Source organism: Scyliorhinus canicula, chromosome 14 (genome assembly GCF_902713615.1).
Source record: "Scyliorhinus canicula chromosome 14, sScyCan1.1, whole genome shotgun sequence".
Classification (NCBI taxonomy): domain Eukaryota; kingdom Metazoa; phylum Chordata; class Chondrichthyes; order Carcharhiniformes; family Scyliorhinidae; genus Scyliorhinus; species Scyliorhinus canicula.
The window spans coordinates 153,979,211-153,994,265 of NC_052159.1; the positions used below are offsets into that span (position 1 = coordinate 153,979,211).

Sequence of the window (15,055 nt, forward strand, 5' to 3'; positions counted from 1 at the left end):
ACCCGGATTCAATTCCAGCCTTCAGTCACTGTGGAGTTTGTACGTTCTCCCTGTGTCTGCGTGGGCTTGCTCCGGTTTCCTCCCATAGTCCAAAGATGTACAGGGTAGGTGGATTGGTCATGCTAAATTGCCCCTTCGTGTCTAGGGATGTGCAGGTTAGGTTATGGGGTTGCAGGGATAGGGCGGTGGGTGGAGTGCTCAGTTGAATGGTCGGTGCAGACTCGATGGGCCGACTGGCTTTCTGCATTGTAGGGATTTTATGGTGAAAGAATAAATGTGTTGGTAATGAAACAAAAGTTTGGCTTGCAGGAGATTGCACAGAAAACAGAATCATCGCCTGCTGCTGGCCAATGAAAAAGTGACAGAGGTACGTATGGTCTGAATTTCGGAGTCTGGAAGAACTGCAAAGCGTTTTACCCGAAGTGTCTTGTTCCGCTATCTTACATTGAGCAGCGTAGGAGGCCACGGACACGAGTGGAACTGAATTGGAGAAATAAAACGGCAGGTGATAGGAAGCTGGGGGGCCAAGAGTCTCTGCAGTGCAGAAGGAGGCCATTCAGCCCATAAGAGTCTACACGACCCTCCAAAAGAGCACACCACCCAGGTCCGCTTCCCCCATACACCCCATCCTCGTAACCTAAGGGGCAATTTAACATGGCCAATCCACCTAACCACATCTTTGAGGAAACCCGGAGGCAGACACGGGAAGAACGTGCAAACTCCGCACAGACAGTCACCCAAGGTCGGAATTGAACCCGGGTACTTGCCGCTATGAAACAGCAGTGCTAACAACCATGCCACCAGTTCGTGCTTATGGACTGAACGGAGGTGTTCCATAAAACAGGCACCCAATCTGTTTTTGGTCTTCCCAGTACAGTGGAGTTTGCATCATGAGCAAACGGTAGTTTTGTTAGCTATAAAACTCAGAGTGCACACCTACTTCTCTCACCCTCACAGTTACCTTTTTCTCTTCTTTGCATAAGAACAAAACAAAAATACAAACATCAGGAGCTGTAAGGAAGACGGACCATGATCACAACGACCCCAAGGGAAGCGAATAAGCGTTCCTGGACCTGTACTGGTTCCTTGATTACTCAGCTTTCAATTGCACATTGACTGAAGCCACTTCATATCAGTTGAAATGAAATGAAAATCGCTTATTGTCGCAAGTAGGCTTCAAATGAAGTTACCGTGAAAAGCCCCTAGTCGCCACATTCCGGCGCCTGTTCGGGGAGGCTGGTACGGGAATTGAACCCGCGCTGCTGGCTTTGGTCTGCTTTACAAGCCAACTATTTAGCCCACTGTGCTAAACCAGCCCCAATACAGTCAAGTGAGCTAAAAGGATTTCTAGGCGATATGCACTCTTCAAGGATCACTGTTCTGTAGACCTATTTCTAGTTACATCTCCTTGAGAGTTCGAAGATCATGCTTTCAAGTTCCCCTCCAAATATTTGAGCGCATAATCCAAGCTGACACTCCCAGTGCAGTACCTGAGGAGGGTTGTACTGTCAGAGATGCTCTCTTTCAGATGTCTGCTCACTCAGGTCGCCGTAAAAGATCCCAAGGCCGTTCTTTGAAGAGCAGGGAATTACTGTACCTGGTGTCTTGGCCAATATCTGTGATTTCTGTACCCAGCTACTGTTGAGAATGTAGAGCTCGCCCCCCGCGTGGAATAGTTGAGAAACGTAGCATTGATCGCTTTACGGGGAAGCAAGATTAAGTGTATGAGGGAGAAAATGCGTTGATGCAGTGAGATGATGACGTGGGAGGAGGCCGGATGGAGGGATGATGCTTCCTCTGGTTGGGATGTCTACAACAAGGGGTCACAGTGTAAGGATGCGAGGGAGGCCATTTAGGACAGAGCTGAGGAACCTCTTCACTCAAGGAGGTGAACCTGTGGCATTCCCTACTACAGAAAGCTGTAGGGGCCATGTCACTGAATGTATGTAAGAAAGAAATAGATTTGTAGACTCCAAAAGATGTGCAGGTTAGGTGGATTGGCAATGCTAAACTGCCCCTTGGTGTCCTAAGGTTAGCCTACGTTAGGACTTCCGGTGGTGGCCATGGTTTGACTGGTTGCACACAGGTGGTGTCAGCAGCGTGGAGGTGTCAGCTTTGGAACTTTCTGTCCATTCAATACGTGATTATGGTGACAAATTGTGAGGCGGGAAGTGGGTGGCAGAGTAGTGTGGGCTGACAACTGAGTACCAGACCCGGCAGGAGTCGTGAGAGCCCTAGCTCAGGTGCTGGGGGAGCCCCTTGGAGCAGCACTATTGGGAAAGATAGCAGAGAGGGATGGGTCGTCATCGATGGCCACATCGTGAGCTTCATTAAAGATGAATTTCAGCAACGGCGAAATGAAATGCAGGGAGACGGGTCGAGAGCGAGGGGTGCTGGAGCACCTCTTCGTGGATCTTTGGAAGGAGCGGAGAAAGGTTTGGAGGCACAGAGTGCGACAACAAGTGGAGACGATGATCTCAGACCAGAGTGACTGATTCGTATCACTGGAGGCGGAGATATCGATGCTGGGCTAAAAGTGCAAGGTGCTGCGGGCAGGGGTCGATGACCAGGAAAATCAGTCCAGACGGTAGAATCTGCGCATCGTGGGTCTGCTGGAAGGAGTGGAAGGAACGAGTGCCACCAGCTACCTGACAGAGATGTTTGAGAAGATATTTGAGCGAGCCCCAGAAGTGGATCAGGTCCACCGGTCCCTGGGACAGAAGCTGAGGGCGGGGACTGTGACTGTGGGTATGCACAGGTTTCAGGACAAAGAGAGGATTCTGAGGTTAGCCAAGGCATCTCGGGACTGTAGCTGGGAGGGGAATCGGGTCTGGATATATCAAGATATTGGGGCTGACCTGGTCAAGAGGCAGGCAAGATTCAGCAAGGCCAAAACAGCGCTCTACGTGCGCAAGGTTCGGTTTGGGGTGTTGTATCCGGGCAAGTTGTGGGTAACGTTCAAGGGAAAGGAACATTATTTTCAGGTGCCAGAAAGGCAAATGACTTTGTTCAAGACCATGGGCTGGGGGAGGGTTAGGGTTGGGACACTTTGTTTCACCATTTGTCAAGGGTATGTTTTATTGCATCTGTCTTATGTTACTGATATTTCATATGAATGTGTGATGTTTTTTATGTGCGTTTCCTAGTGCTGAGGGAGCAGGGGGGCGGTGGAGCATTGAAGACTGGAGTGGATGGAGTAGGTGGGTGAGATGGGCGGAGGAGGTGATGTCCTTCCTTTGTGCTTCCAGGCAGCGGCCGCCATGCTAGCGAGATATGCTGGTAAACAGCAGTGGGGCTGGGGGCTGCGGTGGGTCGCCAGAGCGGGGAGGGGAAAGGGATGGGTTGGTGGCGCAGTTGTTTTTCAAGGTAGACCTAGGGGAAGATGGAGGGGGTGGCCATTTTGTGTGGGCTCAAGCGGTTAGGAGAGCGGATAGTTGGGTAGAGCGGGGGTTAGGGGATGGAGGTCGGAAACCCCTGGTGAGGCTGGTAACCTGGAATATCCAACGGCTAAATGGGCTGGCTAAACGGTCAAGGGATGTGCGCATTTAAAATGTGAAAAGGCGGATGTGGTTCTCCTGCAGGAAACGCGTTTACGGGTGAAGGACTAGATGCGATGAAGGAGAGGGTGGGTTGGGCAGACGTTCCACAAAAGACTCCAAGTCACGGCTTGTGACCGTGTTTAGTAAAGAGGTGACATTTGTAATGTCAAGGGGGTTGCAAGACCCGTGGGGGGTAGGTATGTAATGATGAGTGGGTGTTTGCAGTGACACCAGTGATTCTGGTCAATGTGTGCACACCCAACTGGGATCAGGTAGATTTTATTAAGACATAATAAAATTATTATTAATTAGCGTCTATTCCGAGTTTGGATTCGCAGAAGCTGATTATGGGAGGGAGCGGGGGTGCGGGGGGGGTTTAATTGTGTGCTGGACCAAAGGGTGGATAGGTCGAAGCCAAAGTCGATGATTAGGACAGGGATGGAAAGGGAGTTGGGGTGTTTATAGAACAGGGAGGGATTGATCTGTGGAGGTTTTAGCACCCAGAGGAGAGGGAATATTCCTTTTTCTCCCAGGTGCATCGGGCGTATTCCCGAATAGACTCCCAATAATAATCGCTTATTGTCACGAGTAGGCTTCAATGAAGTTACCGTGAAAAGCCCCCAGTCGCCACATTCCGGTGCCTGTTCGGGGAGGCCGGTACGGGAATTGAACGTGCACTTGCTGGCCGTGTTCTGTATTACAAGACAGGTGTTTAGCCCACTGTGCTAAACCAGCCCCTGTGATGGGGGAGGAGGTGTTGGCTGGGGCAGAGTATGCAGGGCAACACCAAACTGTCAATTTGAAACATCAATGTACCATAATTATTTAAGCTATTGATACAGTGCAGAAGGCAGCCATTCGCCCTTTCAGGCCTGTACTAGCTCTTTAGAAAAGATATCCAATTTACTTCCATCTCCCCATAGCCCTGTAAATGTTTGTTTTGCCAATAATAAATCTGTGACCTATCTGGAAGCGATTTCTCAATTATTTTATTCAACCAAATCTCCTAACCTTCTCTGCTGTGAGAACAACTCCGTCATATCCAGTCTCTCTATGTAACTGAAGTCCCTTGTACCATTCTTCTGTACCCTGTCGAAGGCTTTGAAATCCTTGCTAAAGACTGGTGTGATGTTCCTTGCTGGAAAATAGTTGCTTCATACCTCAGTTATAATTCCATTATCTTTATTGTCCAAAGGAGTTACTATTTTTGTGCCATGCTCAGTTCTTCTGAGGTGCTTGCATCTGCAAAAGATTAAACTGGGAGGTTAAATAAAAGGTGGGGGAGGGTGGAAGAACGGTAAAGGCATTGCTATAGAAACAGTGAGACGAGATCCTATAATTATCAACCTGCGTTTTTTAAGATGGCAGCTGTGTTTCCGCCATTATAACAGTGACTGCACATCGAAAATACTTCATTAGAGAAGAGGGAGAGAACAAATTATAACGAGAGATTCCCCATGGTGGGAGAGCTGTGAAAATATCAGCAAGCGATTTCAAGAGTTATTACTGCAGCTTCTAAAGAGCTACAGCTGCACCCTCTGCTGTCGCACCCAGGTATTATCCAGCCATTCAGGTGTTGGCCCAGAACTGCAGAGGCAAGCACCCATGGTGATTTGATGCATCCCTGGCCAATTGATCGCAGGACACCCCTCGTGTAACGTTTAAGCAGGGATATTTGGGAGGAGGGGAGATGTTGGGGTAGTGGCAAAGTCACTACAACGAGTAATCCAGAGGCCCACGCTGTAGTTCTGGAGACGGGCGTCCAAATCCTACCACAACAGCTGGTGGGGTATAAGTTAAATTAATAAATCTGGAATATAAGGTTAGTCTCAGTAACGGTGACCATGACAACCACCACCGATTGTCATAACCACCCATCTGGTTCACGAACATTATGTGTGTCGGATGAGGGTGTTCAGCAGAGGGAAGGTGAATGGGCGACTCGCGAACAGTACCACCAAATGAATGATGTCGAGATATTTTTAACAAAAAATTTAAGTATCCAATTAGTTTTTTCAATTAAGGGGCAATTTTAGTGTGGCCAATCCACCTAGCCTGCACATTTTTTGGGTTGTTGCCGGGGGGGGGGGGGGGGGGGGGTGAGGCACACAGATTCCCGGCTTGGGTCACTGTCTGTGCGGAGTTTCCACGTTCTCCCCGCGTCTGCGTGGGTTTCCTCCGGGTGCTCCGGTTTCCTCTCTCAAGTCCACAAACACGTGCTGTTAGGTGAATTGGACATTCTGAATTCTCCCTCTGTGTACCCGAACAGGCGCCGGAATGTGGCGACTAGGGGCTTTTCACAGTAACTGCATTGCAGTGTTAATATAAGCCTACTTGTGGCACTAATAAAGAGTATTATTATTAGTAGACTATCGAGTAGAGTTCGTTAGGAGACAGCACCCATGGCAGCTGTCAACGGTCCCTGACCGGCGCAGCAGGAATCCCGCGGGTGCCCGAGAATCGGCGCCGGAGAATGGGGAAGCCGGGTCGGAGAATCCTGGCTCCTCCTCTAATTAATTTTAACAACAAGAAAAGAAGCTTTTATTAAACATGGAAAATGGATTATTTAACAATACTCCTTTACAGCCCCCCCCCCCCCCCCCCACCACCTTAGGTTAACAATGACATACAGGTTAGCAATTACACAGTTTTTAAGATTAACGTGGATGGCACTGCATTTGAAACTATAATGGTCTCATTGACACGGCAATGAGCACGGTGGGCAGCACGGTAGCATTGTGGATAGCACAATCGCTTCACAGCTCCAGGGTTCCAGGTTCGATTCCAGCTTGGGTCACTGTCTGTGCGGAGTCTGCACAACCTCCCTGTGTGTACGTGGGTTTCCTCCGGGTGCTCCGGTTTCCTCCCACAGTCCAAAGATGTGCAGGTTAGGTGGATTGGCCATGATAAATTTCCCTTAGTGTCCAAAATTGTACTTAGTGTTGGGTGGGGTTACTGGGTTATGGGGACAGGGCGGAGGTGTTGACCTTGGGTAGGGTGCTCTTTCCAAGAGCCGATGCAGACTCGATGGGCTGAATAGCCTCCTGCACTGTAAATTCTATGACACACCAAGTCCCTCTTCTAAGGCACACCGATTGGATATGGTCAAATACACACACCGCAGGGCAACACGGTGGCTCAGTGGGTTAGCCCTGCAGCCTCACAGCGCCGAGGTCCCAGGTTCGATCCCAGCTCTGGGTCACTGTCCGTGTGGAGTTTGAACATTCTCCCCGTGTCTGCGTGGGTTTCGCCCCGGCAACCCAAAGATGTCCAGGGTAGGTGGATTGGCCACGCTAAATTGCCCCTTAATTGGAAAAAATGAATTGGGTTCTCTAAATTTAAAAAAAAATACACACACCGCTCTGAAAGCAAGTTAGTTTCTGTGGATTCCTTACTCCGAATACCCCCAGGTGATTGTCATATGAGAACTTCCAAACTCCACTCCCAAAACATGCTTTAAAACCTTCTCTCGTAAACATGTTTTCTGTTAGTGTTTTGCATTCCAAAATCCACTCCGCGTTTTCCAGTGGACTCTTGGACAGAGCTTCTGCTCCACTTCTGCCAGGTTTTCCACCAGTCGTGGTCTGCCGTCAGGAGGGTGACGGGGCCATGCGCTGCGGCATTCCCGATCGTGGGACCATGCGTCGCGGCGATTCTGATCGCCGGAAGTAGTGACCAACGACGTAACCGGCTTTTTTAAATGTCGGTTGCGGCCGGCTTTCAGAATGCCAGCCGCTCCGCGCATGCGTGCCCCCTCAGCAGTGCGCAGGTCTGGAGCCTAGCGGGGCAGAACGCCTCCTCCTGACCCAGGAGCAGATTTTTCTAAATCGCTGGAGCCTTCCTGCCTGGAACGGCGGCAGAGAGCAGATCACACTTATGTTACGTGTTCTGGGTGCTAAAGAGATTCCTCCGTTTTGCAGCTGCCAGCAGTGCTGGTGTGAACTCCAGGGCCTCTGGTGAACAACCCATAAAGAAGCTGAAAACAGGAACAAAGCAGCATCATACAGACAATTACTTGAGGTATGGGTGTATTAATTGTGCCGATGCAAATCAGAATTAAAAGTTCATGTGTGTTATATGCAGGGAAGTACTGGTAAATGAAAGTTTAAAACCTCCAAAACATCAAAGGTATTTAAAGACTAAGCGTGGCGAGTTCAAGGACAAACCTCTTTATTGTTTTCAACGGATGTAACGAGATCTTAAATCGTTTGCTGAAGTCATTATCAGAAATGTAACATTGAATAACAAAGCGAGTGACTACACTCTGTAGTAAGATATCACGAACCTTAGAACCACTTCAGATAGCTTTCTGACTTCCCACTAGCCAGCCCCTTTATAGTTCTCTGACTTGAAATGAATAGTACCCTGTTCAGCTCCTCTTTGTTCCTTTAACTTCAAGATCCCTGGAAACTCCTCTTAATTTCTCTAGTTTCCTTAAGTAGCTGTCCTTTAGATTTCTGGAACTGGCTTTCTTAACCATTTACTCCATTGTATGGCTTTTCTTCTAGCAAAGCTGACAGAGATGCCCCCTCTCCAGCTGCCTGTTCCCAACCACAGTAGCTTCCAGCCAAAACTAAAAAAACAAAGGAAAGTTTTTTTTCTTACAAGGGCCTTTAGATGGCAAGCAACTATATTTATTCTTCACGCAGTAACTCTCTATCACAATTGGAACTTAACCGACCCCCACACATACAAACACTCTTTTGTCCAGCACGAACCAGGCACAAAAACATTAAATTAAACCCATCTAAAACTATACCTTACCAATACAAATATAAATCCCTTAAAAAGAACAATTCAGCACAGGGACAAGCCCTTCGGCCCTCCAAGCCTGTACCGGCCATGATACCACCATTGGCCAAAACCCTCAGCACTTCCTAGTGCTGTAACCCTCTATACCCATCCTATTCATGTGTTTGTCGAGATGCCTTTTCAACACCGTTAATGTATCTGCTTCCACAACCTCCCCTGGCAATGCACTCCAGGCACTCACCACCCTCTGTGTAAAAACCTGCCTCGCACATCTCTAAACTTTACCCTGTGGACCTTAAACCTATGCCCCTGGTGACTAAACCCTCCACCCTGGGAAAGAGTGCCTGCCCATCCACTCTATCCATGCTCCTCATAACCTTGTAGATCTCTATTGGGTCACCCCTCAACCTCCGGCTTTCTAATGAGAACAGTCTGAATCTGTTCAGCCTCTCCGCATAGCTAACACTCTCCAAACCAGGCAACATCCTGGTAAACCTCCTCTGCACCCTCTCCAAAGCCTCCACATCCTTCTGGTAGTGCGGCGACCAGAATTGTGCGCAATATTCCAAGTGCGGCCCTACCAAGGTTCTATACTACTGCAGTGTGACTTGCCAGTTTTTATACTCGATGCCCCGTCCAATGAAGGCAAGCATTCCGTATGCTTTCTTGACTGCTTTTGATTTCCTAACATGGAGCTTTGCTAGAGACGGGTACACATTTAGAAATCTTGGGATGGTGCGTTTGGATCATTCCTCAGGTACTAAACTGATCTCTATAACTTCACCAGACTAGTGGAACAGATGGAGGAGGAATTTAAAAGGTGGGACATGGTGCCGCTATCGCTGGCGGGCAGAGTGCAATCCGTCAAAATGACGGTTCTCCCGAGGTTCTTGTTCCTCTTCCAGTGCTTGCCCATCTTTATCCCTAGGGCCTTTTTTAAAAGGGTGACCAGCAGCATCATGGGATTTGTTTGGGCGCATGGCACCCCGAGGGTGAAGAGGGTCTTCTTGGAGCGGAGTAGAGATGGGGGGGGCTGGCGTTGCCCAACCTCTCGGGGTACTACTGGGCGGCCAACGTGTCGATGGTGCGTAAGTGGGTGATGGAGGGGGAGGGGGCAGCATGGAAACGGATGGAGAGAGCGTCCTGTGGGGATACAAGCCTGGGGGGCCTGGTAACGGCGCCGTGGCCGCTCCCTCCCACAAGGTATACCACGAGTCCGGTGGTGGCGGCTACCCTCAAGATTTGGGGGCAGTGGAGGCGACATAGGGGAGAAGTGGGGGGCTCGATGGAGGCTCCGTTAATGGGGAACCATAGGTTCGTCCCGGGGAACATGGATGGGGGATTTCAGGGATGGTATAGAGCGGGCATTAGACAGCTGAGGGACCTGTTTATCGACGGAAGGTTTGCGAGCCTGGGGGAGTTGGAGGAGAAATTTGGGCTCCCGCCGGGAAACATGTTTAGATATCTGCAGGTCAAGGCATTTGCTAGACGGCAGGTGGAGGGATTCCCTGCGCTTCCCACGAGGGGGGTGAGGGACAGGGTGCTCTCGGGGGTCTGGGTCGGGGAGGGGGAAGATATCCGATATCTACAAGCTTATGCAGGAGGTGGAAGAGGCGTCAGTAGAGGAGCTGAAAACGAAGTGGGAGGGGGAACTGGGGGAACAGATCGAAGACGGGACATGGGCTGATGCCCTGGAGAGGGTAAATTCTTCCTCCTCGTGTGCGCGGCTTAGCCTCATTCAATTCAAGGTGCTGCATAGGGCCCACATGACTGGGACGAGGATGAGTAGGTTCTTTGGGTGTGAAGATAGGTGTGTCAGGTGCTCGGGGTGTCCAGCGATCCATGCCCATATGTTCTGGGCATGCCCGGCATTGGAGGAGTTCTGGAAGGGGGTGGCGAGGACGGTGTCAAGGGTGGTGGGATCCAGGGTCAAGCCAGGATGGGGACTCGTGATCTTTGGGGTTGGGGTAGAGCCGAGAGTGCAGGAGGCGAAAGAGGCCGGTGTGCTGGCCTTTGCGTCCCTAGTAGCGAAGGATTTTGCTGCAGTGGAAGGACGCGAGGCCCCCAAGCGTGGAGACCTGGATCAATGACATGGCGGGCTTCATTAAGCTTGAGAAGGTTAAATTCGCCCTGAAAGGTTCGGTGCAAGGGTTCTTTAAACGGTGGCAACCTTTCCTCGACTTTCTGGCTCAACGATAGGGTACTGGGACAGTAGCAGCAGCAACCCGGGGGGGGGGATGTTGATTATGTTTGCTTATTTTATTTAAATTTGATTTATTTAATTTTAATTTATGGTTAAGTTCTCTTGTTGGGGGGGGGGGGGTGGGGGGAGTGTGATACATGTGATGTTACGGTATGGGGGGAATTGTGGGTGTTATGGGGCTGTTAGTTGCATATTACTGCTTGTTGCTATACTTGTTATATTTTTATATTTTCTGTAAAAAATTCCAATAAAAATTATTTTTTAAAAAAACTAAACTGATCTCTAGTGGGCACAGCCCTGGAAAGTTGCACGGAAACGTTCATTTCATTCTGGCAAAAAAAAAGCAGCAATTGGGATAACGAAATCAAGAATTATACAGGTTTTGCATTTTAACGTGGCACTGACAGCAGGTACATGAAGCGCTGATGTTAACAGGAGAGTTGAGAGGAGGAGGAGGAGGAGGTGAGCAACTGATTTAGCAGCTCCTGAACTTGTCTCATCGCTGAGCAATGATACATACGGGGAATGAGCTGGATGTATTGATCAGTCAGAGTGGCCACTGAATTCTGCTGCAATCATACCTTTCAGTGACTGGGGTGTGAGGGGAGGGGAGATTTAATTGAGGTGTGTGAAATACTGAGGGTGGATGGGACCTATTTCCATTAGCAGAGAGGCGAATGAACAATTACCAGGGGCTTAGATTTAAAAGGAATTCGCAGAAGGATTGGAAGGGAGTTGAGTAATATTTTCACCCAGAGTGAGAGCATTTTTCTTGTCTCCAACGAAATGAAATAACAGAATGCTGGAGAAGCTGAGCAGGTTTGCCAGCTTCTGTGGAGAGAGAAACCGTTCACGTTCAGAGTCCCAATATGACTTTTCATTGAAACTATTCTGAAGAAGTCATAGAATCATAGAATTTACAGTGCAGAAGGCCACTTGGCCCATCAAGCCTGCACCAGCTCTTGGAAAGAGCACACGACCCAAGTCCACATCCCCACCCTAGCCCCAGTAACCCCACCCAACACTAAGGGCAATTTTGGACACTTAAGGGAAATTTAGCACGGCCAATCAACCTAACCTGCACATCTTTGGACTGTGGGAGGAAACCGGAGCCCCCGGAGGAAACCCACACAGACACGGGGAGAACTCTGCACAGTCGCCCAAGCCGGGAATCGAACCTGGGACCCTGGAGCTGTGAAGCAATTGTGCTAACCACTATGCTACCGTGCTGCCCAAGTCATATTGGAATCAAAACATTAACAGCGTAGGCCATTCGGCCCCTCAATCCTTCTCTGCCATTCAACTATATCATGGCTGATCATCTACCTGAATGCCATTTTTCCATACTTTACTCATGTAAGATTCCCCTTACCTCTCGCTCATAGATAACGTCTCAGTCTGGTTGAATAGATATACGAAGCACTGTTTTTTCCTTTAAAATGAAATCGAAAAGCTTTTCTGTTTACATTGAAATATCCTTGAGACACTGAAGAGTGAAAGCAAAAAACTTCAAAATAATAGTGATTCCAGATTTATAAATTAAAAGTCATTTCACAAAAGGCCTTTTTAAAAGTAATTTTCATGAATGCTTCAAGGATTCTCCGATGGCTAAAATGCTTCTCTCTAATCAGTCAAACGGATCACATTCTCAAGGGAATCCTTCTCTGGGTTTAGCCCCTTATTTGGTTTTATTGGTCCTAATTCTCAGTGAAACCTCCTAGATTCGTTCAGGAATCAAGTGTCAGTTACTTAACAGGCAATTGGTTAATTAGACATTAATCAATTACTCCAAATTAATTATCTTTCCTGCGACTCTTGTCCCATGTTCAAACTCCCTACGTCACGTCTGGTCTCAGTTACAAGATTGTTTCAAACTCGTTGAATGTACCCCCATATCGCTTATTTTGCAGTACATTATTCGCAACATTTGAAAAATGAAATGAAAATCGCTTATTGTCACGAGTAGGCTTCAATGAAGTTACTGTGAAAAGCCCCTAGTCGCCACATTCCGGCGCCTGTCCGGGGAGGCTGGTACGGGAATCGAACCGTGCTGCTGGCCTGCTTGGTCTGCTTTAAAAGCCAGCGATTTAGCCCAGTGAGCTAAACCAGCCCCCATTTGAGACAGTCATGGACAGTATTCAAACGTTTAGCCAATTTTATAACTTACTCATATTTCTATCTGAAATGGCTTTGCGGCTATTCCATTTTCTGTCTAAGTACTGAATTTAAAAATCATACTGCATCAATTTTTAAAGGTCCCAAATAAATCAATGAAGCAATTAGTAAATCAATAAACCTGTAATCTATCACTCATATCACTTGATGTATTTAAAACCTAGAAATCTGTCGATCTCTGCTGTTGCATACTCAATGGGGCCTCCACAGTCTTCTGGACAGAGAATTCACCAGCCTCTTAGTGAAGAAATTCCTTTTCATTTCTGTCCTAAATGGCCGACCTTTTATTGTGAGGCAGAGTTTTACAGCAGAAAAGGAGGCTCATTGGCCTTGTGTCTGTGCCGGCCATCAAGCACCTATCATCCCATTTTCCAGCACCTGGAGCCTTGTATACAATGCTCATCTCAATGCTTCTTCGATCTACTCAGGATTCCTGCCTCTACCACCCTTTCAGGCAGCGAGTTCCAGATTTCCACCGCCCTCGGGATGAAAATATTTTTCTTCAATTCCCCAGTAAATCTGCTCGTTACATTAAATCTATGCCCCTTTTCCCTATCTATGTCCATGATAATTTTACCTCAATTAGGCCCCCTACAGCCTTCTCTGCTCTCAGGAAAACATCCCCAATCTATCAGTCTCTCTTCCTAGCTGAAACTCTCCAGCCCAGGCACCATCCTGGTGAGTCTCCGCTGCACCTTCTCCAGTGTCATGTCCCCGGCTTCTCGTCCCCGGCTTCTAGAACAAGGAATAGTGAATACTAGACTGTTTTTCTCTCCACAAGTGCCGCCAGACCTGCTGAGGATTTCCCACATCTGCACTATTTTGCTTTTACTTTATAGACTAATAATTCCTGGAGAGTTGGAAACCCTAATGAGGAGCGGTGAATTACAGATCTGTTTAAGGAGGATAAGGATATAAAAGTAAATTAAATAAATATGTTGATAGGATTAGATGAAGTTCATAAGACTGATCATAGACATAGACATAGAACAGTACAGCCCCTTCGGCCCTCGATGTTGTGCCGAGCAATGATCACCCCACTCAAACCCACGTATCCACCCTATACCAGTAACCCAACAACCTTAACCCCCCTTAACCTTACTTTTTAGGACACTACGGGCAATTTAGCATGGCCAATCCACCTAACCCGCACATCTTTGGACTGTGGGAGGAAACCAGAGCACCCGGAGGAAACCCACGCACACACGGGGAGGACGTGCAGACTCCGCACAGTGACCCAGCCGGGAATCGAACCTGGGACCCTGGAGCTGTGAAGCATTTATGCTAACCACCATGCTACCATGCTGCCCATTGATCATTGATCACTGGAATAGTAGGGAGATTAGGTGACTGGGTCTATTCTCCAGAGTGTTGAAGAACGCAAGATAATCGTATTGCGACACAAAATTCTTCACTGGGCTGGACAGTGTTGTTGCAGGTTTGGAGGGGTAAGGAGGGAGAAGGGGGTGATCTAGAACCAGGGAAAACAATCTCAAAATAAGAGGACCAGGCTGAGGAGGAATTTCTTGGGTGGTCAATCTTGGGAAATGCTCTACCCCAGAGGACTGTGGCACCTCCACCATTGACTGTTCAATAGATGTCTAGATGTTAAAGATAGCCAGGGATTATGGGGATGGTGCCGTGGAAATGGCCTTGAGGTTGAAGATCAACCATGGTCTAGTTAAATGTGGGACATTCAAACCAGCAGGAAGCAGATGGGCTGAATGGCCTGTTTCTTTGCTGATAACTGCGTGTAATTGACAGACACTATACCAATTGATTAACTTTACTTTTTCTCCAGCTCCAAAAACATTTAGAGTCCAGTGTATAAAGTTGAGTGAGCTTCTCCGGGCTGTCACTCCGTTCCCAAGGCAACAGTATCTGCTACACCTCCGCACCTGGAGACAGGACCCTCCGCGCCCGCTTCCCATTGGCCGAGGCCGGCAGGCGTCTTGTCCAATCAGAGCCTTCCTGAACCTGGGGGGCGGGGCTGGAGCGGTGGGAGCGGTCGCTGATTGGTCGGCAGGGCTCGGGCGTGAAGGTGGGCGGGGCTCCGACGCCGGCCGCCTACCTGACGAACGTCCTCCCGGGGTCAATGGGGCAGGTCTATGTAAATCAGGGTGCCGTGATTGGACGGCCCGTTCCTGTTGGGCGGTACTACGTCGCAAGGGAGTGGGCGGGACGGGTGATTGGCCGGCTCGGCCGTGGTGGGGGTGGGGAGGCGGGACGCTTGTCGACCCAGCCGCCGCCATTGACCGGCTCGCCGTGATCGGCAGCCGCATGTGGCCAATGGGAGCGGGGTAGAGGGGGGGGTGGGCGTGGCTAGAGTCTTTCCTCGGCGTCCGGCTGGGGGAGGGAAGGGGCGGGGCCTATGTAAATAAGAGAC

The 15,055-nt window shown here is 49.0% G+C and overlaps 1 long non-coding RNA gene across 1 annotated transcript; it reads right to left on the minus strand.

Moving 5' to 3' along the window:
* Positions 1-4,502: 4,502 nt before the first annotated feature.
* LOC119977090 lies at positions 4,503-14,558 on the minus strand. The gene is made up of 3 exons (XR_005463112.1): positions 14,460-14,558; positions 11,867-11,926; positions 4,503-4,781 (listed from the first exon to the last, which is right to left on the minus strand). It is a non-coding gene; the product is annotated as an uncharacterized LOC119977090 (long non-coding RNA).
* Between the last annotated feature and the right edge of the window lie 497 nt (positions 14,559-15,055).